Genomic DNA, 18,694 nt, shown 5'->3' with positions numbered 1-18,694 from the left:
GCAAACGTGAGGCCCTGTTGTGATCAAAAAGAAACTTTTATGGTTGTTGCATGAAACATAAAGTCAACATTTATCTGCAAAATGACTCTCACACATCACCCACAGTAAAAATAAATTCAATGATAACAGTATTTGAAACTTTCTGTTTAAGAATTATTCAAGGTCATCAGGGCAAGACCTGTAGAACAGAGCTGGCTCTATCAGGGGTCCCCCTGAAGGCAAGGCCCTGCCTAAAGCCCACTTTGCCCATTTCTTAAAATGTCTCTGAATGTCTGAAGTACAATCTATCAGCCTTTATGCCCCTAAAAGGAAGACTCGCCCTCTCCCTGCAGCACCTGCTGTACAGGTATGCCCTGTGGCCAGTAACTGGGCCTTGCACAGGAAAAGAAGCCTTTGCTGCTATGTTTTCCTTATAATGGGGGGAGGGGCGGGGAATGGGGCATCAATGACCCCACTGGTACACTCCCTGCACCAGCACCAGTCAATGAGTCTGCTGGCAGTTGCAGGGTAAAGTATACTGCACCTTAGTGGGTGCAGTAGTATTCACCAATTGTAGGCTGCTTCTCTACCGCGGCAAAGGCAGACGCAGTCCGCTGGTTCCGTCACACGTTCAGTTTACACTGCATGGTGTGCACATGACCCACCCTCCTGTGCCCCACTCTGAAGACCACTGTGCGCGGTGGTCACCGTGCGGCAGCACAGCGCAGGCGGTGCTGCGTGCTGTGCCCACATGTGAACATGCTGACATGCGAGCCGAACCGACATCGCTGAGGGTATATTAAATCACAGAAAGTACAGTGCACCGGCAGGCAAATATTAAAACGTGCGGCTCCCGTGTGCGAAGTGTGTTGTGACAGTGTCAGTGACAATGTCTGCATGATGAAATTTAAGCTCATTGGCCCCGACCAGGCGCGCAACACCCATTGGACTCAAAGGGCTTCAGCTTCCCCCCCCCCCCCCCCCCCCCAGTCGTGTGTGGCAGCCCGAGATGAGACAGCTTCCCGGGCACTCACACAGCCGCACCCGAGCACTTCACAGGTCTTTAAAAGACCATTTGCATGTTAATGAGGCTTTGCTGTTGTTTCACCCCTTCTAAGAGCCCCTGCAGCTCCACTCTGCCTATTACTTAAAGATTCAGCCCCCACCCGAAATTTTTTCTTAGCCCCCCCCCCCCCCCCGAAATTTGGCTCTAGTTGCGCCTCTGGCCCCTACCGCCAACCCAAACCCAGAAGCATAGGCTCCCAGCATAGAGCCGGTTTGCATTTGTGCTGAAGAGGCCCCATGGACCCGGGGCCACCCCTGCACCGCAGGGGGCAAAATTACCCCAGTGGTTCAATTGTAGGCAAGTATTTGAATTATCACGTCCTCGTTCGCTTCCTCATCCCAGTCCATAGCAAGCGAGGATATATCCAAGAAGACCTATGCACAGTCCAAAAGAAATAATCACCAACACCACTGAGGCAGATCACACAATAAAAATAAAAATAGGTGAACATTAAACCTCTTTTTGGCAGAACAGAAGAAAGCCTAAAGGCACCAAATCTCCCTCTATTACCAGAACCCACCTCTAAAGGTAGAAAGTGAGGGATATAGAGGGAGAAGACCCGGCAAAGGCGGCAGTGATATCCTGCACAGAGGCCCCCATAGCCTCTCCGTGGAAGCAGCCAATTCTGTGGTGGAACAGTCGCCACTTAGGACAAGAAAGACCAGAAATGCCATGGAAATGAAATACCTCAACCATCTACTGAGAGTAGCCACAGAGAGACTTCCATTACGAGTTGTCTGTAGCAGTATCGCAGGTGAAATAAAGCCCCTGCTCAAACAAGTGGTAGATATTTGCATTAAATTTCCCTTTTAATCTCTCCAGAATAGGGTAAAATCTCAACAAAAGTACCTGGTACTTTCAGATCCAGCAGGATATTCTTCATTCCATTGACTTGAACTTCTGATCCATATAATCTCACATGGAGATACCATCCAGAAACATAAATTCAGGCCCTGGTGTAAGCCCACTGGGCTGGCGGAGAAAGTGTGTTGGAGGTCAGAAAGTTTTAAACCTTGCCAGGCAGGAGAATAAATTACAAATTGAGTCTGGCAACGATGGAGGGAAGATGTCCCTTCCAAATAAGAGGATCCAGCACAGCAATCATCTAAAGTATGCACCTGAATATTTTCAGGAGAATACAGTTTTGGGGTTAAAAAGAAAGGCAAAACAATTTCATGAGAACAGAAATCAGACCTGCACTGGGGGAATGAAACCTGGTCCACGATGGAGAATCGATGATCACAAACATCTGCGATAAGGAGCACTATGAATCAGAGAACTCTGCTCACCCAGGGGATGAGATGAAATAGCGGCCACCACTAACAAGACGTATGACGAAAGGTGGTGCAGAGACCAGGATCCAGTAGGAAACAGTTGGAACACCGCGGCCTCAGCCATGCGTGTTTCAACACCTCAAGCGTAATCACGTTATCCTTAATATGTGTGGTTAAGGCAGTGCGCAGTCTAGCTGCTGGCTGCTGCTGGGCCAAAGCAGGAGGACCCCGCCAGAAAGAGAGCCAGAGGACACGGCGAGGTAAGTGGGGTGGGCCGGGAGGTCGTTTTCTGGGATAGGGTAGTTTTTCAGGGCTGGAGGTCGGGGTAGTTTTCAGGGCTGGGGAGGGTCGGGTAGTATTCAGGTCTGGGGGTTGGGTCGTTTTGAAGGCTCAGGGGGGTTTGTGTGGTTTTTTTAATTAGGGGTTAGTGTTTTGGGCCTAAGGGCAGTGGAAGGGGTTGGGGTAGTTTTAGGGACAGCGCGGGGTGGGATGGGGTAGTGTATGTTAAGGGTTAGGGACCGCACGAGGAGTGGGGGGGTCGGGTAGTGTATGTTAAGGGGCATCGTTTTAGGATTCATGGCAGGTGGAGAGCAATGGGTAGTTGGGGTCATTTTTAGGGTTTAGAGGAGGGTGGGGTCGGTTTTAGGGCTCGGCAGGGTAGTTTTTTAAATTAGGGTTACGGTTTTAGGCCTCAGGGAAGGGGGAGGAGAATGGGTAGTTTTCAGGTTTTGGGCCTCATGGCAGTGGGGGGAACGTAGTTTTTTTTTAGCTTAGGGCGGCGGAGAGGGGGTCAGAGTAGTGACTTAACCACGAAATTGCGTGGTAAAGGAATGCTTGGTTAAGACGCATTCGTGGTTCGGGCTGTGTGGTAGAGGAAAGCGTGGTTTAGCCATGCGTGTCTCTATCATACAACCGGATCCAACGCTTCAGATCAGGGCCTGGAGAAAAGAAAGTACCCAAGGTAGATCTCAAACTGGAGCGGGAGATTCCAGGCGTGAAAGAGACAAGGAGAATTCCTTTATTATTATAGCCCCGAAAGGCGCAACCTGTTGAAGCTAGCGCCAAGGCACACTGAAAACTTGAATGCCTGAACCAGAGGAAAGGAGTGAATAAGACCCAAAGAGAAGCCCTCCGGTAGAAACTGAAAAATTCAAAACTGGTGGACAGTCACAAGGGGTTTAGCCCCTTATGGTTATACCAAGAACCAAAAGACCAAGGCAGGACTGGCCGTATTGGGCGTTTCCCCAGGAGGCTGGAAGGGTGGGGGCCACTTTTGTTACTGGGGGCCGCTTTTGTAGCAGTGCAGTAGTTTTAAAAGAACTGCAGTGTTCCTTGTATATCCAACAGTTTTCAGGCAACAATAAAAGTGCCAAGATAACTCTGGTGATTAATGTACCTGCTGGAGAGAGATTTGAGTTTTGTCTTGTGGCAGTTTTGACTCATCTAACTTAGCACAGAGGGATAATATGCCTGCTGCAAAGTGCCCGTACTATGCAGATCACAGAGCAGTATTTTATGTGCAACGCTCAGTAGGTTACTGCTTTTGTCACAGAGATAATTTTGTTACTGTGCTGTTCATAACTTACAATCGTAATCTAGGTTAGAAAGTGATGTTTTTTCCCCCACTCTTTCATTTACCTAATTTTTCTAAAAAGGGTATGTTTGGGAAGAAATACATTATTTTTCGTAAAGTCGACCTGAACTATTGTGTTACATTTTCAATCTTGAGTTTGTGCTGCCCCAGACCAAGGACTCTTTAAAAATACCTATCACTATGGCTGGCATGTGAATCCTACACCTTTTAGTGCCCTTTGTCTTATGTAACATTTTCTATACACTGATTAACACACATATGATTCATTGTCTCTGAATGTGTGTGTGATGTAAAATGCTCTGACAACCTACACTGGTTTGAGAGGTGCTATAAAACAAATGAAAAACATGTGAGAGGGGTCTATGGTAAGATGAGAGGCACTGTTGGAGGGTGATAGTGAGGGAAACATTGAAGAGCCCCAATAAAGATTCCCGTATACTGGTGCACTTTAAGATCATTTTTCACTATGATTTAAAAACTAATAAATTTGAATATATAATGAAAAATGTAACCTGCAAAATCCCCTTGTAGTGATACGGCTCACTCACTCGCTATGCACCATATGGGGGCTGGTCAGACAAAATTTGCCAGAGCTGCTTTGGGTTCCTAGTCCAGCCCTTGCAAGCGACACCCAATGAGAAATATGGAAATTGAAACTGGCAAGATGCCTATAGGCTTGAACTGCTAATGCCAAATTCTGAGATAGGCCTAACAACAGGATCCTCCGCCTCTCAAATTCTACATCTAAAGTTGATGTCTCCAGGAGAAGAACTGGGAAGCTAAGGGGATGTGTCATTCATTGCTGAGGTACCTGCAGGGTGGGCGCCGCTACCTCTAGAAGGTGCCACCCGTGAATTTCCCATTCTTGATTCTGCATCACAGGTAGAATCATGTCTCCTGGAAGCAGAGCTGCGCAAACCGGTCCCTTTAAGACCAGGCCTGCATTTTGCCAGTTCTCCAAAGTTCAGACTTCTGATGTGCATGTTTGTGTCGACAATATACATACACTTGACATCAGTTACTCGTCGGAGTGCAGGTACTTCGGCAGTGCTCTCTGCCAAGCAAGATGTAAGGATTAGGACCCATTGTAAGGGTTTTAACCACAGGACTGTGTGTTTGGGTTCTAAGGGTCCAGCCAAAATACATGTACATTGACAGGGAGCTGAAATACTGGACACAGAAACCACCATAGTGCGCTTTGAGGGCCGCATCACGACTCAGTGGATACAACAAACAATGGTTGGTCAGGCAGTGGCTGCTATGCAATGATATACTGACCACCCGCCCCCACAAATGGAGCTTGGATGGCTAATCCACTGAACGGGCAGAAGTTCCTGCTGTTTGACATGCTAGCCATTGGGATCAGGATACTGATTCTGAGCTACCTTATTATCACCAGAGTCATACAGTGTCATCTTAAGCCTTTTTGGGGCCCCGAACAAGACATATTGAGGCACCAACTTACGACTAATTCTCGCTTGCGTGATGTTACACAAACTTTCAGAAATGGTGTCACTGAAAACAGTTGAAAGATGCCTTTGCCTGGAGAGTCTGAGTGAGAGGGAGAGGGAGAGAGGATGAAATACAGGAATAGTCAGAGGCACTATAGATTAGAAAGTTCACTTTCCCTTAAGGCACCTTGAAAGGTAGGGCCCTTGGTAACTGCCCACATTGACCGTGACTTAAACATCTGTTGAGTCATACTAGGGTGAGGACAGGCAAAGAGGAAGAATCAGAAGAGATGCACTGATAGGGGAAGAAGAGGAGGAAAAATTGCATGTTTTTTTCTTTTTATCTCTTTTCTTCTGAAGTATCAGCAAACGTCTGCTTGAAAGAGCCAGTGCAAAGACAAGGACAATTCTGTGGTGTGTCAGCTAAAACGAGAGCGGCCGCTGCTCACTTCATTTATTTTCAATCAATCAATCAATAAAGCATTTGTAGAGCCCACTAACCACCCGTAAGGGTCTCAAGGTGCTGAGGGGAGAGGGGGGGGTGCAGATACTGCTCGAACAGCCAGGTCTTGAGACGTCTCCTGAAGGTCAGCAGGTCCTGAGTCTGTTGCAGGTGGGTGGGGAGGGTGTTCCATGTCTTGACGGCGAGGTAGGGGAATGATCTGCTGCTGGTGGTTGTCCTGTGGATGCGTGGGATGTTGGCAAGGGCACGGTCAGCAGAGCGAAGCTGGCGGTTCGGGGTGTAGAAGGTGAGTCGCTTGTTGAGGTATGCTGGTCCAGTGTTGTGGAGTGCTTTGTGAGCGTGGATGAGGAGCTTGAAGGTGATCCTCTTGTTGACTGGGAGCCAGTGCAGGTCTCTCAGGTGAGCGGTGATGTGGGTGCGGCGGGGGATGTCGAGGAAGAGTCGTGCAGAGGCGTTCTGTATGCATTGTCATCTTTTCTGGAGTTTGGCAGTGGTTCCTGCGTAGAGGGTGTTGCCGTAGTCCAGTCTGCTGCTGACGAGGGCCTGCGTGACTGTCCTTTTGGTTTCAGTGGGGATCCATCTGTAGATCTTGCGAAGCATGTGGAGGGCGTTGAAGCAGGAGGAGGAGACTGCGTTGACTTGCTGGGTCATTGAGAGTGATGAGTCTAGAATGAACCCCAGGTTGCGTGCGTGGTCCGTGGGTGTCGGTGTGGCTCCCAGTGCGGTCGGCCACCAAGAGTCGTCCCAGGCGGAGGGGGTTGACCCGAGGATGAGGACCTCTGTCTTGTCCGAGTTCAGTTTCAGGCGGCTGTTCATCATCCATTCGGCGACTGCATCCATTCCTTCGTGGAGGTTGGTTTTGGCGGTGGCGGGGTCCTTGGTGATGGAGAGGATCAGATGGGTGTCATCAGCGTAAGAGACGACGTTGAGGTTGTGTGCTCGGACGATGTTGGCGAGCAGTGCCATGTACATGTTGAAAAGGGATGGGCTGAGTGAAGATCCTTGGGGTACGCCGCAGGTGATCTTCATGGCTTCAGATCGGAATGGAGGGAGGCAGACCTTCTGGGTTCTGTCGGTGAGGAAGGAGGTGGTCCAGTCCAGGGCTTTGTCATGGATTCATGTGTCGTGGAGACGTGTACGTAGGGTGTGGTGGCAGATGGTGTCGAAGGCGGCCGAGAGGTCCAGGAGGATGAGGGCCGCGGTTTCTCTGTTGTACAGCATGGTCCTGATGTCGTCGGTGGCAGTGATGAGGGCGGTTTCGGTGCTGTGGTAGCTGCGGAACTCGGATTGGGACGGGTCCAGGGTGTTGTTCTCCTCGAGAAAGTGAGTCAGTTGTTTGTTGACTATCTTCTCAATGACTTTCGCTGGGAACGGGAGCAGGGAGATGGGCCGCAAGTTCTTGAGATCCTTTGGGTCCGTCTTGGGTTTCTTGAGAAGGGCGTTGATCTCGGCGTGCTTCCAGATTTCCGGGAAAGTGGCGGTCTTGAAGGAGCTGTTGATGGTCTTCTGGAGTTGGGGTGCGATGATAGAGCTCGCTTTGTTGAAAATGTGATGAGGGCAGGGGTCGGATGGTGAGCCGGAATGGATGGTATTCATGAATTTGATGGTGTCGTTGACGTGGGTCCAGGAGAGCAGGAGGTTGGTGTGGCTGTCGGGAGGGTCTGGGCGTTGACGCTGTTGTGGATGTCTGCGATCTTGCTGTGAAAGAAGGTAGCTAGGGAGTCGCATAGGTCTTGTGATGGCGGGATGTCATTGGAGCTGGGGTTGGAGAGTTCCTTCACGATGTTGAATAGCTCTTTGCTGTTGTGCGCTTTGTTATCGATGCGTTTCTTGAAGGAGGTCTTTTTGGTGGCTCGAATGAGTTGGTGGTGCTTGCGGATGGCGTTCTTGTAGGATGCATGGTTGTCCTGTGTCTGTTCATGGCGCCACTTTTCTCGAGTCTTCGGCAAGTCCGCTTGGATTCCTGGAGGTCATGGTAATGGCACACCTCTGCGTTGAAGCAGACCCTTTATTTTAGACCCTGCTTGATGAAGTTATGAAACGGGGCTCCGAGAGGGGATGGCAGTCATATATTGCAGCCTCTACTGAGACTGGTGCTATGATCTGTTTTCCTTAAGGGGAGCATCACCCTCTTTGGCTCACGTGCTGAAGTCCTAGAGAGAAATGCAAAAGCAACAATTGATAGACAGAATGCAGAACAATGTCATACATTCACTGCAGTACAGAGATCAGGGCCTAAATCCATCGTTTTTTTGCTCACCATGCCTTTCCAGTTTGAACCCAGCCATATGCAAATCAGTCTTGACCCTGTGCCTCATGGGAACAGTCCAGCCCGAACTGCCAAGCCAGGTCCTCCCTGGACTGGAAACAAGCATCCTAGGACCGGTTTCGGGGTTTCACCCCTCTTCAGCCAGGATAGCTTGATTCCAGTGGCATGGAGAGCACGGGACCCACGTCTGGGCATACCCTTCCCACTCGGGGTGACAAATGCAAAAGCAAGAATTGATGGACAGAATGCAGAACAACGTCATACATTCACCCCAGTACAGAGATCTGGGCCTAAATCCATCGTTTTTTTGCTCACCATGCCTTTCCAGTTTGAACCCAGCCATATGCAAATCAGTCTTGACCCTGTGCCTCATGGGAACAGTCCAGCCCGAACTGCCAAGCCAGGTCCTCCCTGGACTGGAAACAAGCATCCTCGGACCGGTTTCGGTGTTTCACCCCCCTTCAGCCAGGATAGCTTGTTTGTTGTAATGCTTTTCGCCCTAAGTGGGATGGGTATTCCCAGACGTGGGACCCGTGCTCACTACGCCACTGGAGTCAAGCTATCCTGGCTGATGACGGCTGATAGCCAGAAACCGGTCCTAGGATGCTTGATTCCGGTCCAGAGAAGACATGGCTTGGCAGTTCGGGCTGGACTGTTCCCATGAGGCACAGGGTCAAGACTGATTTGCATATGGCCATGTCTAAACTGGGGTGGTGTAGTGGGCAAAAGAACCATGGATTTAACCCAGATCTCTTGACTGGGGGAGAATGTCTGCATTGTCAGCATTCCGTCCATCATTTGTTTGTTGTAATGCTTTTCGCCCTAAGTGGGATGGGTATTCCCAGACGTGGGACCCGTGCTCACTACGCCACTGGAGTCAAGCTATCCTGGCTGATGACGGCTGATAGCCAGAAACCGGTCCTAGGATGCTTGATTCCGGTCCAGGGAAGACATGGCTTGGCAGTTCGGGCTGGACTGTTCCCATAAGGCACAGGGTCAAGACTGATTTGCATATGGCCATGTCTAAATTGGGGTGGTGTAGTGGGCAAAAGACCGATGGATTTAACCCAGATCTCTTGACTGGGGGGAGAATGTCTGCATTGTCAGCATTCTAACCATCATTTGTTTGTTGTAACGCTTTTCGCCCTAAGTGGGATGGGTATTCCCAGACGTGGGACCCGTGCTCACTACGCCACTGGAGTCAAGCTATCCTGGCTGATGACGGCTGATAGCCAGAAACCGGTCCTAGGATGCTTGATTCCGGTCCAGGGAAGACATGGCTTGGCAGTTCGGGCTGGACTGTTCCCATGAGGCACAGGGTCAAGACTGATTTGCATATGGCCATGTCTAAACTGGGGTGGTGTAGTGGGCAAAAGAACGATGGATTTAACCCAGATCTCTTGACTGGGGGAGAATGTCTGCATTGTCAGCATTCCGTCCATCATTTGTTTGTTGTAATGCTTTTCGCCCTAAGTGGGATGGGTATTCCCAGACGTGGGACCCGTGCTCACTACGCCACTGAAGTCAAGCTATCCTGGCTGATAGCCAGAAACCGGTCTTAGGATGCTTGATTCCGGTCCAGGGAAGACATGGCTTGGCAGTTCGGGCTGGACTGTTCCCATGAGGCACAGGGTCAAGACTGATTTGCATATGGCCTTGTCTAAACTGGGGTGGTGTAGTGGGCAAAAGAGCGATGGATTTAACCCAGATCTCTTGACTGGGGGAGAATGTCTGCATTGTCAGCATTCCGTCCATCATTTGTTTGTTGTAATGCTTTTCGCCCTAAGTGGGATGGGTATTCCCAGACGTGGGACCCGTGCTCACTACGCCACTGGAGTCAAGCTATCCTGGCTGATGACGGCTGATAGCCAGAAACCGGTCCTAGGATGCTTGATTCCGGTCCAGGGAAGACATGGCTTGGCAGTTCGGGCTGGACTGTTCCCATGAGGCACAGGGTCAAGACTGATTTGCATATGGCCATGTCTAAACTGGGGTGGTGTAGTGGGCAAAAGAACGATGGATTTAACCCAGATCTCTTGACTGGGGGAGAATGTCTGCATTGTCAGCATTCCGTCCATCATTTGTTTGTTGTAATGCTTTTCGCCCTAAGTGGGATGGGTATTCCCAGACGTGGGACCCGTGCTCACTACGCCACTGGAGTCAAGCTATCCTGGCTGATGACGGCTGATAGCCAGAAACCGGTCCTAGGATGCTTGATTCCGGTCCAGGGAAGACATGGCTTGGCAGTTCGGGCTGGACTGTTCCCATGAGGCACAGGGTCAAGACTGATTTGCATATGGCCATGTCTAAACTGGGGTGGTGTAGTGGGCAAAAGAACGATGGATTTAACCCAGATCTCTTGACTGGGGGAGAATGTCTGCATTGTCAGCATTCCGTCCATCATTTGTTTGTTGTAATGCTTTTCGCCCTAAGTGGGATGGGTATTCCCAGACGTGGGACCCGTGCTCACTACGCCACTGGAGTCAAGCTATCCTGGCTGATGACGGCTGAGAGCCAGAAACCGGTCCTAGGATGCTTGATTCCGGTCCAGGGAAGACATGGCTTGGCAGTTCGGGCTGGACTGTTCCCATGAGGCACAGGGTCAAGACTGATTTGCATATGGCCATGTCTAAACTGGGGTGGTGTAGTGGGCAAAAGAACGATGGATTTAACCCAGATCTCTTGACTGGGGGAGAATGTCTGCATTGTCAGCATTCCGTCCATCATTTGTTTGTTGTAATGCTTTTCGCCCTAAGTGGGATGAGTATTCCCAGACGTGGGACCCGTGCTCACTACGCCACTGGAGTTAAGCTATCCTGGCTGATGACGGCTGATAGCCAGAAACCGGTCCTAGGATGCTTGATTCCGGTCCAGGGAAGACATGGCTTGGCAGTTCGGGCTGGACTGTTCCCATGAGGCACAGGGTCAAGACTGATTTGCATATGGCCATGTCTAAACTGGGGTGGTGTAGTGGGCAAAAGAACCATGGATTTAACCCAGATCTCTTGACTGGGGGAGAATGTCTGCATTGTCAGCATTCCGTCCATCATTTGTTTGTTGTAATGCTTTTCGCCCTAAGTGGGATGGGTATTCCCAGACGTGGGACCCGTGCTCACTACGCCACTGGAGTCAAGCTATCCTGGCTGATGACGGCTGATAGCCAGAAACCGGTCCTAGGATGCTTGATTCCGGTCCAGGGAAGACATGGCTTGGCAGTTCGGGCTGGACTGTTCCCATGAGGCACAGGGTCAAGACTGATTTGCATATGGCCATGTCTAAACTGGGGTGGTGTAGTGGGCAAAAGAACGATGGATTTAACCCAGATCTCTTGACTGGGGGAGAATGTCTGCATTGTCAGCATTCCGTCCATCATTTGTTTGTTGTAATGCTTTTCGCCCTAAGTGGGATGGGTATTCCCAGACGTGGGACCCGTGCTCCCTACGCCACTGGAGTCAAGCTATCCTGGCTGATGACGGCTGATAGCCAGAAACCGGTCCTAGGATGCTTGATTCCGGTCCAGGGAAGACATGGCTTGGCAGTTCGGGCTGGACTGTTCCCATGAGGCACAGGGTCAAGACTGATTTGCATATGGCCATGTCTAAACTGGGGTGGTGTAGTGGGCAAAAGAACGATGGATTTAACCCAGATCTCTTGACTGGGGGAGAATGTCTGCATTGTCAGCATTCCGTCCATCATTTGTTTGTTGTAATGCTTTTCGCCCTAAGTGGGATGGGTATTCCCAGACGTGGGACCCGTGCTCACTACGCCACTGGAGTCAAGTTATCCTGGCTGATGACGGCTGATAGCCAGAAACCGGTCCTAGGATGCTTGATTCCGGTCCAGGGAAGACATGGCTTGGCAGTTCGGGCTGGACTGTTCCCATGAGGCACAGGGTCAAGACTGATTTGCATATGGCCTTGTCTAAACTGGGGTGGTGTAGTGAGCAAAAGAACGATGGATTTAACCCAGATCTCTTGACTGGGGGAGAATGTCTGCATTGTCAGCATTCCGTCCATCATTTGTTTGTTGTAATGCTTTTCGCCCTAAGTGGGATGGGTATTCCCAGACGTGGGACCCGTGCTCACTACGCCACTGGAGTCAAGCTATCCTGGCTGATGACGGCTGATAGCCAGAAACCGGTCCTAGGATGCTTGATTCCGGTCCAGGGAAGACATGGCTTGGCAGTTCGGGCTGGACTGTTCCCATGAGGCACAGGGTCAAGACTGATTTGCATATGGCCATGTCTAAACTGGGGTGGTGTAGTGGGCAAAAGAACGATGGATTTAACCCAGATCTCTTGACTGGGGGAGAATGTCTGCATTGTCAGCATTCCGTCCATCATTTGTTTGTTGTAATGCTTTTCGCCCTAAGTGGGATGAGTATTCCCAGACGTGGGACCCGTGCTCACTACGCCACTGGAGTCAAGCTATCCTGGCTGATGACGGCTGATAGCCAGAAACCGGTCCTAGGATGCTTGATTCCGGTCCAGGGAAGACATGGCTTGGCAGTTCGGGCTGGACTGTTCCCATGAGGCACAGGGTCAAGACTGATTTGCATATGGCCATGTCTAAACTGGGGTGGTGTAGTGGGCAAAAGAACCATGGATTTAACCCAGATCTCTTGACTGGGGGAGAATGTCTGCATTGTCAGCATTCCGTCCATCATTTGTTTGTTGTAATGCTTTTCGCCCTAAGTGGGATGGGTATTCCCAGACGTGGGACCCGTGCTCACTACGCCACTGGAGTCAAGCTATCCTGGCTGATGACGGCTGATAGCCAGAAACCGGTCCTAGGATGCTTGATTCCGGTCCAGGGAAGACATGGCTTGGCAGTTCGGGCTGGACTGTTCCCATGAGGCACAGGGTCAAGACTGATTTGCATATGGCCATGTCTAAACTGGGGTGGTGTAGTGGGCAAAAGAACGATGGATTTAACCCAGATCTCTTGACTGGGGGAGAATGTCTGCATTGTCAGCATTCCGTCCATCATTTGTTTGTTGTAATGAAGTCCTAGAGAGAGGCATTCTTTGGCGTCCTAAGCCTTACCCTTATTCTTGGGTTCTTGGCGTGGTGGGTATCATATGCCTACGTGTAGGTAGAGCTTGAGGCTGCTGAGAGTGGTCACTTGAAGTGAATATCAATTAGGGTAGGGGATTTCGGGGCTTCTTTCAGTCCCCCAGAACACAGCAGGGGGTTTAAAGACCAATAACAACGTTTCACCTGTTGGCTACCAATTCAAAAGAATGACCTCCTGAGCCAGTGAAATGCCATCCTCTCACATCTACAGGTCCTCTGGGCACATTCCTGGTGGCGAGACAGTCCTCGTCAGTGCGCACTACAGTGGCGTGGCCGAAAGTCATAGAAAAAGCCCTTTCCTGCCCACTGAGGGGAGATTCCATCATGCCCCCTCCATTGGCGCCCGACACCCATGTACGCTTTATTTACATCATTCTAGCAACAGCTAAAAAATATTAGTGGCCCCCTTAGCTCAATGCACCACTAGCCCCCTGGCTCCCGTTCTGGAGATCAGGCTATCAAGACCATACCAACTCGCACAGCAGGGGAAGCCGCCGAGCGTGGGAGTCCTCTAGACGGTATTGTGGGGGAGACAGCACCCCTCTAGATGATTGGTAGAGTCCATTAGCAGTGAGGGCGCCTGTTCTGCCTCGCGGTCTCTGTTCCCTCGGTGGGGGCGGCGGGTGCTTCCGAGACTCTGCTTTGACTCTGCCTGGGCTCGCCGAGGGTAGGCTTTGGTGCTCCCCGGTGCTCGCTCTACTCTCCGAAGGGGTGAGCACCTGTGTCTGAGGTTGTGCCATCAGATAGGGTGCTGCCTCTCTCTCCATTTTGAATGCGGTCCTTCCCTCTTTATTTGCCCTCCGTCTTGGTCTCTCCTCCTTTCAATAATTCTCACGCCTCTTTGTTTCCCTTCCATCGCCACTTTATCCCTCTCTTTCCTTTCACTTGCCTCAAGTTCTTGCACTCCAATCTCATCCCTCTCCGCTTGCATCTCTCACTTTCTCCTACACTCACTCTCAAACTCTCTCATCTCTAACCCCCTTCTACCACCCTCCTTCGCTCGCTTTTCTCTCTCTAGCTTCCTAACCTCCACTCGTCTCTCTCATCCTGCTATCGCTCTCTCCTTCCACGTTCTTGTTTCGCTCCCTCTCCCCTCCATCGCTGAGAGGGGGTTGGCTGGCTTGCCTCGCTTCCCACCCCCTCCTCATCCTCGTCGGCGGGGGTGGCTGTAGGCCCGTCTGCTCCACAGAGGGGCTCCTGCTCTGTGCATCGCTCGTTCGGATTTGGGGGCTTCCACTGTCTGCAGGCGCTTCGCCTCCATTCCCGCCCGCCCTGGACAGCTTGGTACCGCTCGGGGGGTGTGAACGGCTGAGCCGCTCTCCCAGGTCCTGGACCTCGGCGCTGCACAGAGGGGCTCGGCGGCCGCGACAGGTGCACCCGGCAGTGCACGAGGCCGGCTCGGGGGCTCCGGACTGTGTCAGAAGAGAGGGGAGAAGAGCCGGGGACCGAAGCGAGGAGCGGGACTGCGTGCCGAGGATCTCAGTGCACCCTGGGCTGCGGAGCCGGGACTGGGGGCGGCAGAGGGGTCTGGAGGCAGGAGGAGCAGCGCAGCCAGGAGCTGGCAGAGGAGATTTTGGCTGAAGTCTAGACGGACGGGCACTGAGGAGCGGAGCGCAGCGCAGGGGAGCGGGGAGTCTGGGGCTGTGGATCGAGTGCACCGGAGCTGCGAGGAGCCGGAGCCAAGGAGGAAGTGACTCGCGCCTGGGCTCCAGGAGGAGAAGTGGCAGCCTCGATGGGGAGAGCGGCTCGGCGTGAGGTGCGGCCGCAAGACCAGCAGGGCACCGGGGAGAAGGTAACCGACCCCTCACCCTGTCCCTCCTGCATGACCCTCTTTGTCTGGAGGCTCCTCCCCAACTACCACTCAGTGTGTACCCTTGTTAATGAGTCCTTGTCCTCACTCCTCTGCGTATGCCCTTTAACCTCCCACTCTTTCCTGCACAGCCCTCTCTCCCATCTCCTATCTCACCATTACCCATGCTGGGTAACTCCGGCCCCTCTTATCTGTAGCTCTGCCACCCTCGCCCCTTCCCATGGGCCCATCCTCTTCGGTCTCGCTTGCCTGCATTCCCTCTTCTCATTGATGTCTGGCCATGACACGCTGTTTGACTACTCTCTCCTCCCATGTCTCATCCATGTGCCCTTCTCTCACAGCTGATTACTGCATGGCATACCCGTCTCCCAAGGGTCTCTTGCCGTTTCTCTTTCCAGCACCCTTCAGTACCCACCGACGCCCCCCCCCCCCCTCCCCACCCCACAAGTGGGCACCGAGGTCTGTATTGGTGGGTCGCTGCCATATCAAACCGTTATTCTTCCACTGCCTGCTCCCCTCGGAGGGGTTATAACCCCCCTGAACACTGTCTGCCCCATCTCTCACCGTGGGTGTCTGACCCCTCACCACTCTGTGCATGTCCTGTCCCCGTGAGTATCTGACCCCTCGCCACCGTCTTCTTCACGTGGACGTCTCATACGCTACCTATTTGTATTGCCCACTGCCCGTGGATGCCTGACCCTTCACCACGGCCTGCGTACCCTATAGTCGTGGAAGTCTGACCTCACTACTGTCTGCATCCCCCTATCTGTTGATGTCTGACATAGGTGTCTCTACCCCGGCTCTATGGATAACTTCTCCTCGAGGTTCTCCGACGCCTTGCACCCTTCACCGGTCCCTGCTTGTCCTCTCGCCTTCTGTCACTCCTCTGCCGGCCTGTGTATCTCATTCTTGTTGGCTCGCCTCTGCTCTTTGGCAGCCCCACTGGACCCCTCTATGCCCGAGATTCTATTCCTATAAATGTTAGGGTCCATTGCCTCAAGTCGTCTCGCGCCCCCTTTCTGCCTCTTCCTACCCCTCTTCTCTCCTCTGGCCTTGCAAGTCTCTCCTTTGCACCCCGTATCCCCGGTACGTTTTCTCTTGTATTCGAGCATTTGACTCAGTAGCCCCTTCTTACGGCCTCGTTTCTTTTCCTCCACAGTGTCTCTGCCTCCCTCATCCTAAATTATCTTCCTCTCTCACTTTCCACCTGGTGCACGCTTCTTTCGTTCTCTCCTTCGTGCCATTTCTTATCCCACCCGCCTCACGTTCTCGGTTCCCATTTCTCCACCCCGCTCAGTGTCTCTCTTCATCCCCATCCTCACTTTCGCCCCCTTTCCTCCCGTTTTGTAGCCAGAGTGCTATGGGCATAATGTAGTCATGGGATTTTTGCCCCCCCCCCCCCCAGCCCCAAGTGACGTAGTAATTATAGCTATAATTCGAGTGTCACCGCATCACCTGTGCACTGAAAGCTAGCCCTCTGCTCGCCTCTTACTGCCTCGGCCCTCTCTTTCTTTTCCCACCCTTTCCTCCTCTTGCAGCCGTTGTCGTCTCTTCCACCCATCCCTTCGAACCTTTATTAGTCTAAATATTACCCCCGTGCGTTGTATTGCTCTCCTCCAATCGGCTCCTGTTCACATCTCCTTCCGTTCTCTCTCCTAAACCATCTTTCTCCCTCTACCAGATCCTTTTTACATGTTGTCGTCCATTTTATCCCGTTGGCCCGTCTCTTCCTTTCTTAAACTCCCTTCCTGATACTTGCCACTGCGTTCTTTACGCTCCCTTTCTCTTCTCTCCCTTTGTTATCACTCTTCCAGCCTATTTTCTTCTGTTCCTCATCCCCACAGCACCTCACGTCCCGCCCTTTTCCTCTTTCTATAAACACCTCTTCATCTTCTCTCGCCCCAGCACTCACCTTCTCTCGCCCCAGCACTCACCTTCTCTCGCCCCAGCACTCACCTGCCTCTCCCACAACCCTCATTCGCCGTGTCTGCCACCACGTCTTACTCTCTCTTTCAACCAGTCCCCACTTCTTTCATTCTCTCATTTACGCGTCTCTCCATATTCCCTCTTTATACTCGTGTCTCTCCTTCCACCCTCTCCCCTCTTAACTATTCCCTTTCACTTTTTCTTGTTTCCCTTCCCCTCTTTTCTCTTTACCCCCTCGCCTTGCGTCTTCCTCCTTTCGCACACTCTGTGAATATTTTTTGTCACCCCCTTTCTGTACAGATCATTTCACTCCACCCTCGCCCTTCCTTAGTGCACCTCTTCCGCCCTTTATATCCCCCGCCCGCCGTTTCGTGTCGCCAGTCCCCTCACCTACCCCTCTGCGCATTGCTGATGCACCATGGCTATTGACGCCTTTACGACGGGGAGTGCTTTAGGTCTGGTTTTTCTGTTGTCTGGGGTCAGTGAGGGGCGTATTAATATTTTATTTGTTGGGGGGTGCAGTGGTTGCATGGGTCGTGATCATCATATTTGGGGTTAGACACTAGAGGTATGAATGCAGTGCCTCGCCTCTTTGCCGTGCTGCGTATTTATGATCGAATATTTCGATGTAATGCAATTTATTTAAACACCACTCTTCCCTGGCTTTTGCTGTTCCTCTCGGGCCTAGCGAAGAAACAAGTGAGAGCTCGCGGCCAGTGGTTGCAGCGGGGCCGCTGTCAGGTTAGACCAGGCCCAGGGGGTCACGAGAGCAGCTGGAGCCTGAGGCATCTGATTGAGGCGCAGACGGTCCCCATTTGAGCAGGACCAGGGCTGATTTGCATATGACTGGGTCTGATCTCTGGTGCATGGTGGGAAAAAAACGATGGACTAGAATGCTACCTCGAGGGATTGCAAGTGACGAGAGACCATTTGCCAGAGGGGAGAAGCCACTGAAGGGTCAAGCCGGAGGCCTGGCTCTGGCTCAGCTCAAGGTCCTCTTTGGGCCTCGAGCCCAAAGCGAGCCGAGCTTTCATAGGGCTTCTGCCTCTTGCTGCCCTGTACTTCTCACATTGTGCAGTCCCCTGCCCTCCGGCAGCAGAAGCGCCAGTGATTACAGAGAGGAGACAGTGAAGAGCAGTAGAGCCCGTCTACACACAGCCCCTCCCCTCCCCTCACGGGGTACATACAAATGCACACAGATTTCACAGGGAGCTCTACTTCTAGAGATGGGAAGAGGTGTCTGCTGTTGGACCTCCCACTCGTGACATTGTAGCTGCCTTCGCTGAAGTGCTCACCTGCTCCTAAATTGGGCTCTTTGAAGCTGGTGACATCATTATGAGAAACCAGCCTGCCCTTAACTTTGTCATTTTTCCCACAAAGGCTACTTTTGCCAACTTGACTTAATATGTAATAAAACATTTTTTCAAATAAAGTACTGGTTTAGATTCTCAAAGAATTAAACACGAAGCTCTAATCTTTGAAGTAAAATGGGAAACGGATACCCATCTAGTGGCTGAATTGCACAATGCAGAACCAGGGAAAAGGGGCTCAGTCCCAGCTTCTTCGCTTCATGAACTGTGTGATCCCAGCTATTTACTTGGAACATGTCAGCCTTGTGTGTGCGCTACCAAAACATTTTCTTATACATGGCTTAATAGACTAAAATATTGTACCATTTATAATAACACCTCCGGCTAAATATAGTATGCACATGACACCTGACCTGCCTCTCATGGTTCACTAATGGCATCCTTCTCAGGGCAGAAGGGGGGTTCCTAAGTTAAGGCC

General features: G+C 51.6%; 1 protein-coding gene across 5 annotated transcripts in view; it reads left to right on the top strand.

Moving 5' to 3' along the window:
• The first annotated feature begins 13,768 nt into the window (after positions 1 to 13,768).
• Positions 13,769 to 18,694, top strand: part of B3GAT1 (beta-1,3-glucuronyltransferase 1) — a 322,117-nt gene continuing 317,191 nt past the window's right edge. For all 5 annotated transcript variants that reach the window (XM_085647249.1, XM_085647246.1, XM_085647245.1 and 2 more), the window contains exon 1: positions 13,769 to 14,962. The gene's annotated coding sequence lies outside the window, so the exon portion shown is untranslated. The remainder of the gene's footprint in view (positions 14,963 to 18,694) is intronic.

Source organism: Triturus cristatus, chromosome 3_2, assembly GCF_964204655.1.
Source record: "Triturus cristatus chromosome 3_2, aTriCri1.1, whole genome shotgun sequence".
Taxonomy (NCBI): Eukaryota; Metazoa; Chordata; class Amphibia; order Caudata; family Salamandridae; genus Triturus; species Triturus cristatus.
Note: the sequence above shows the minus strand (reverse complement) of the source record. Positions and strands in the feature narration are given on the sequence as shown.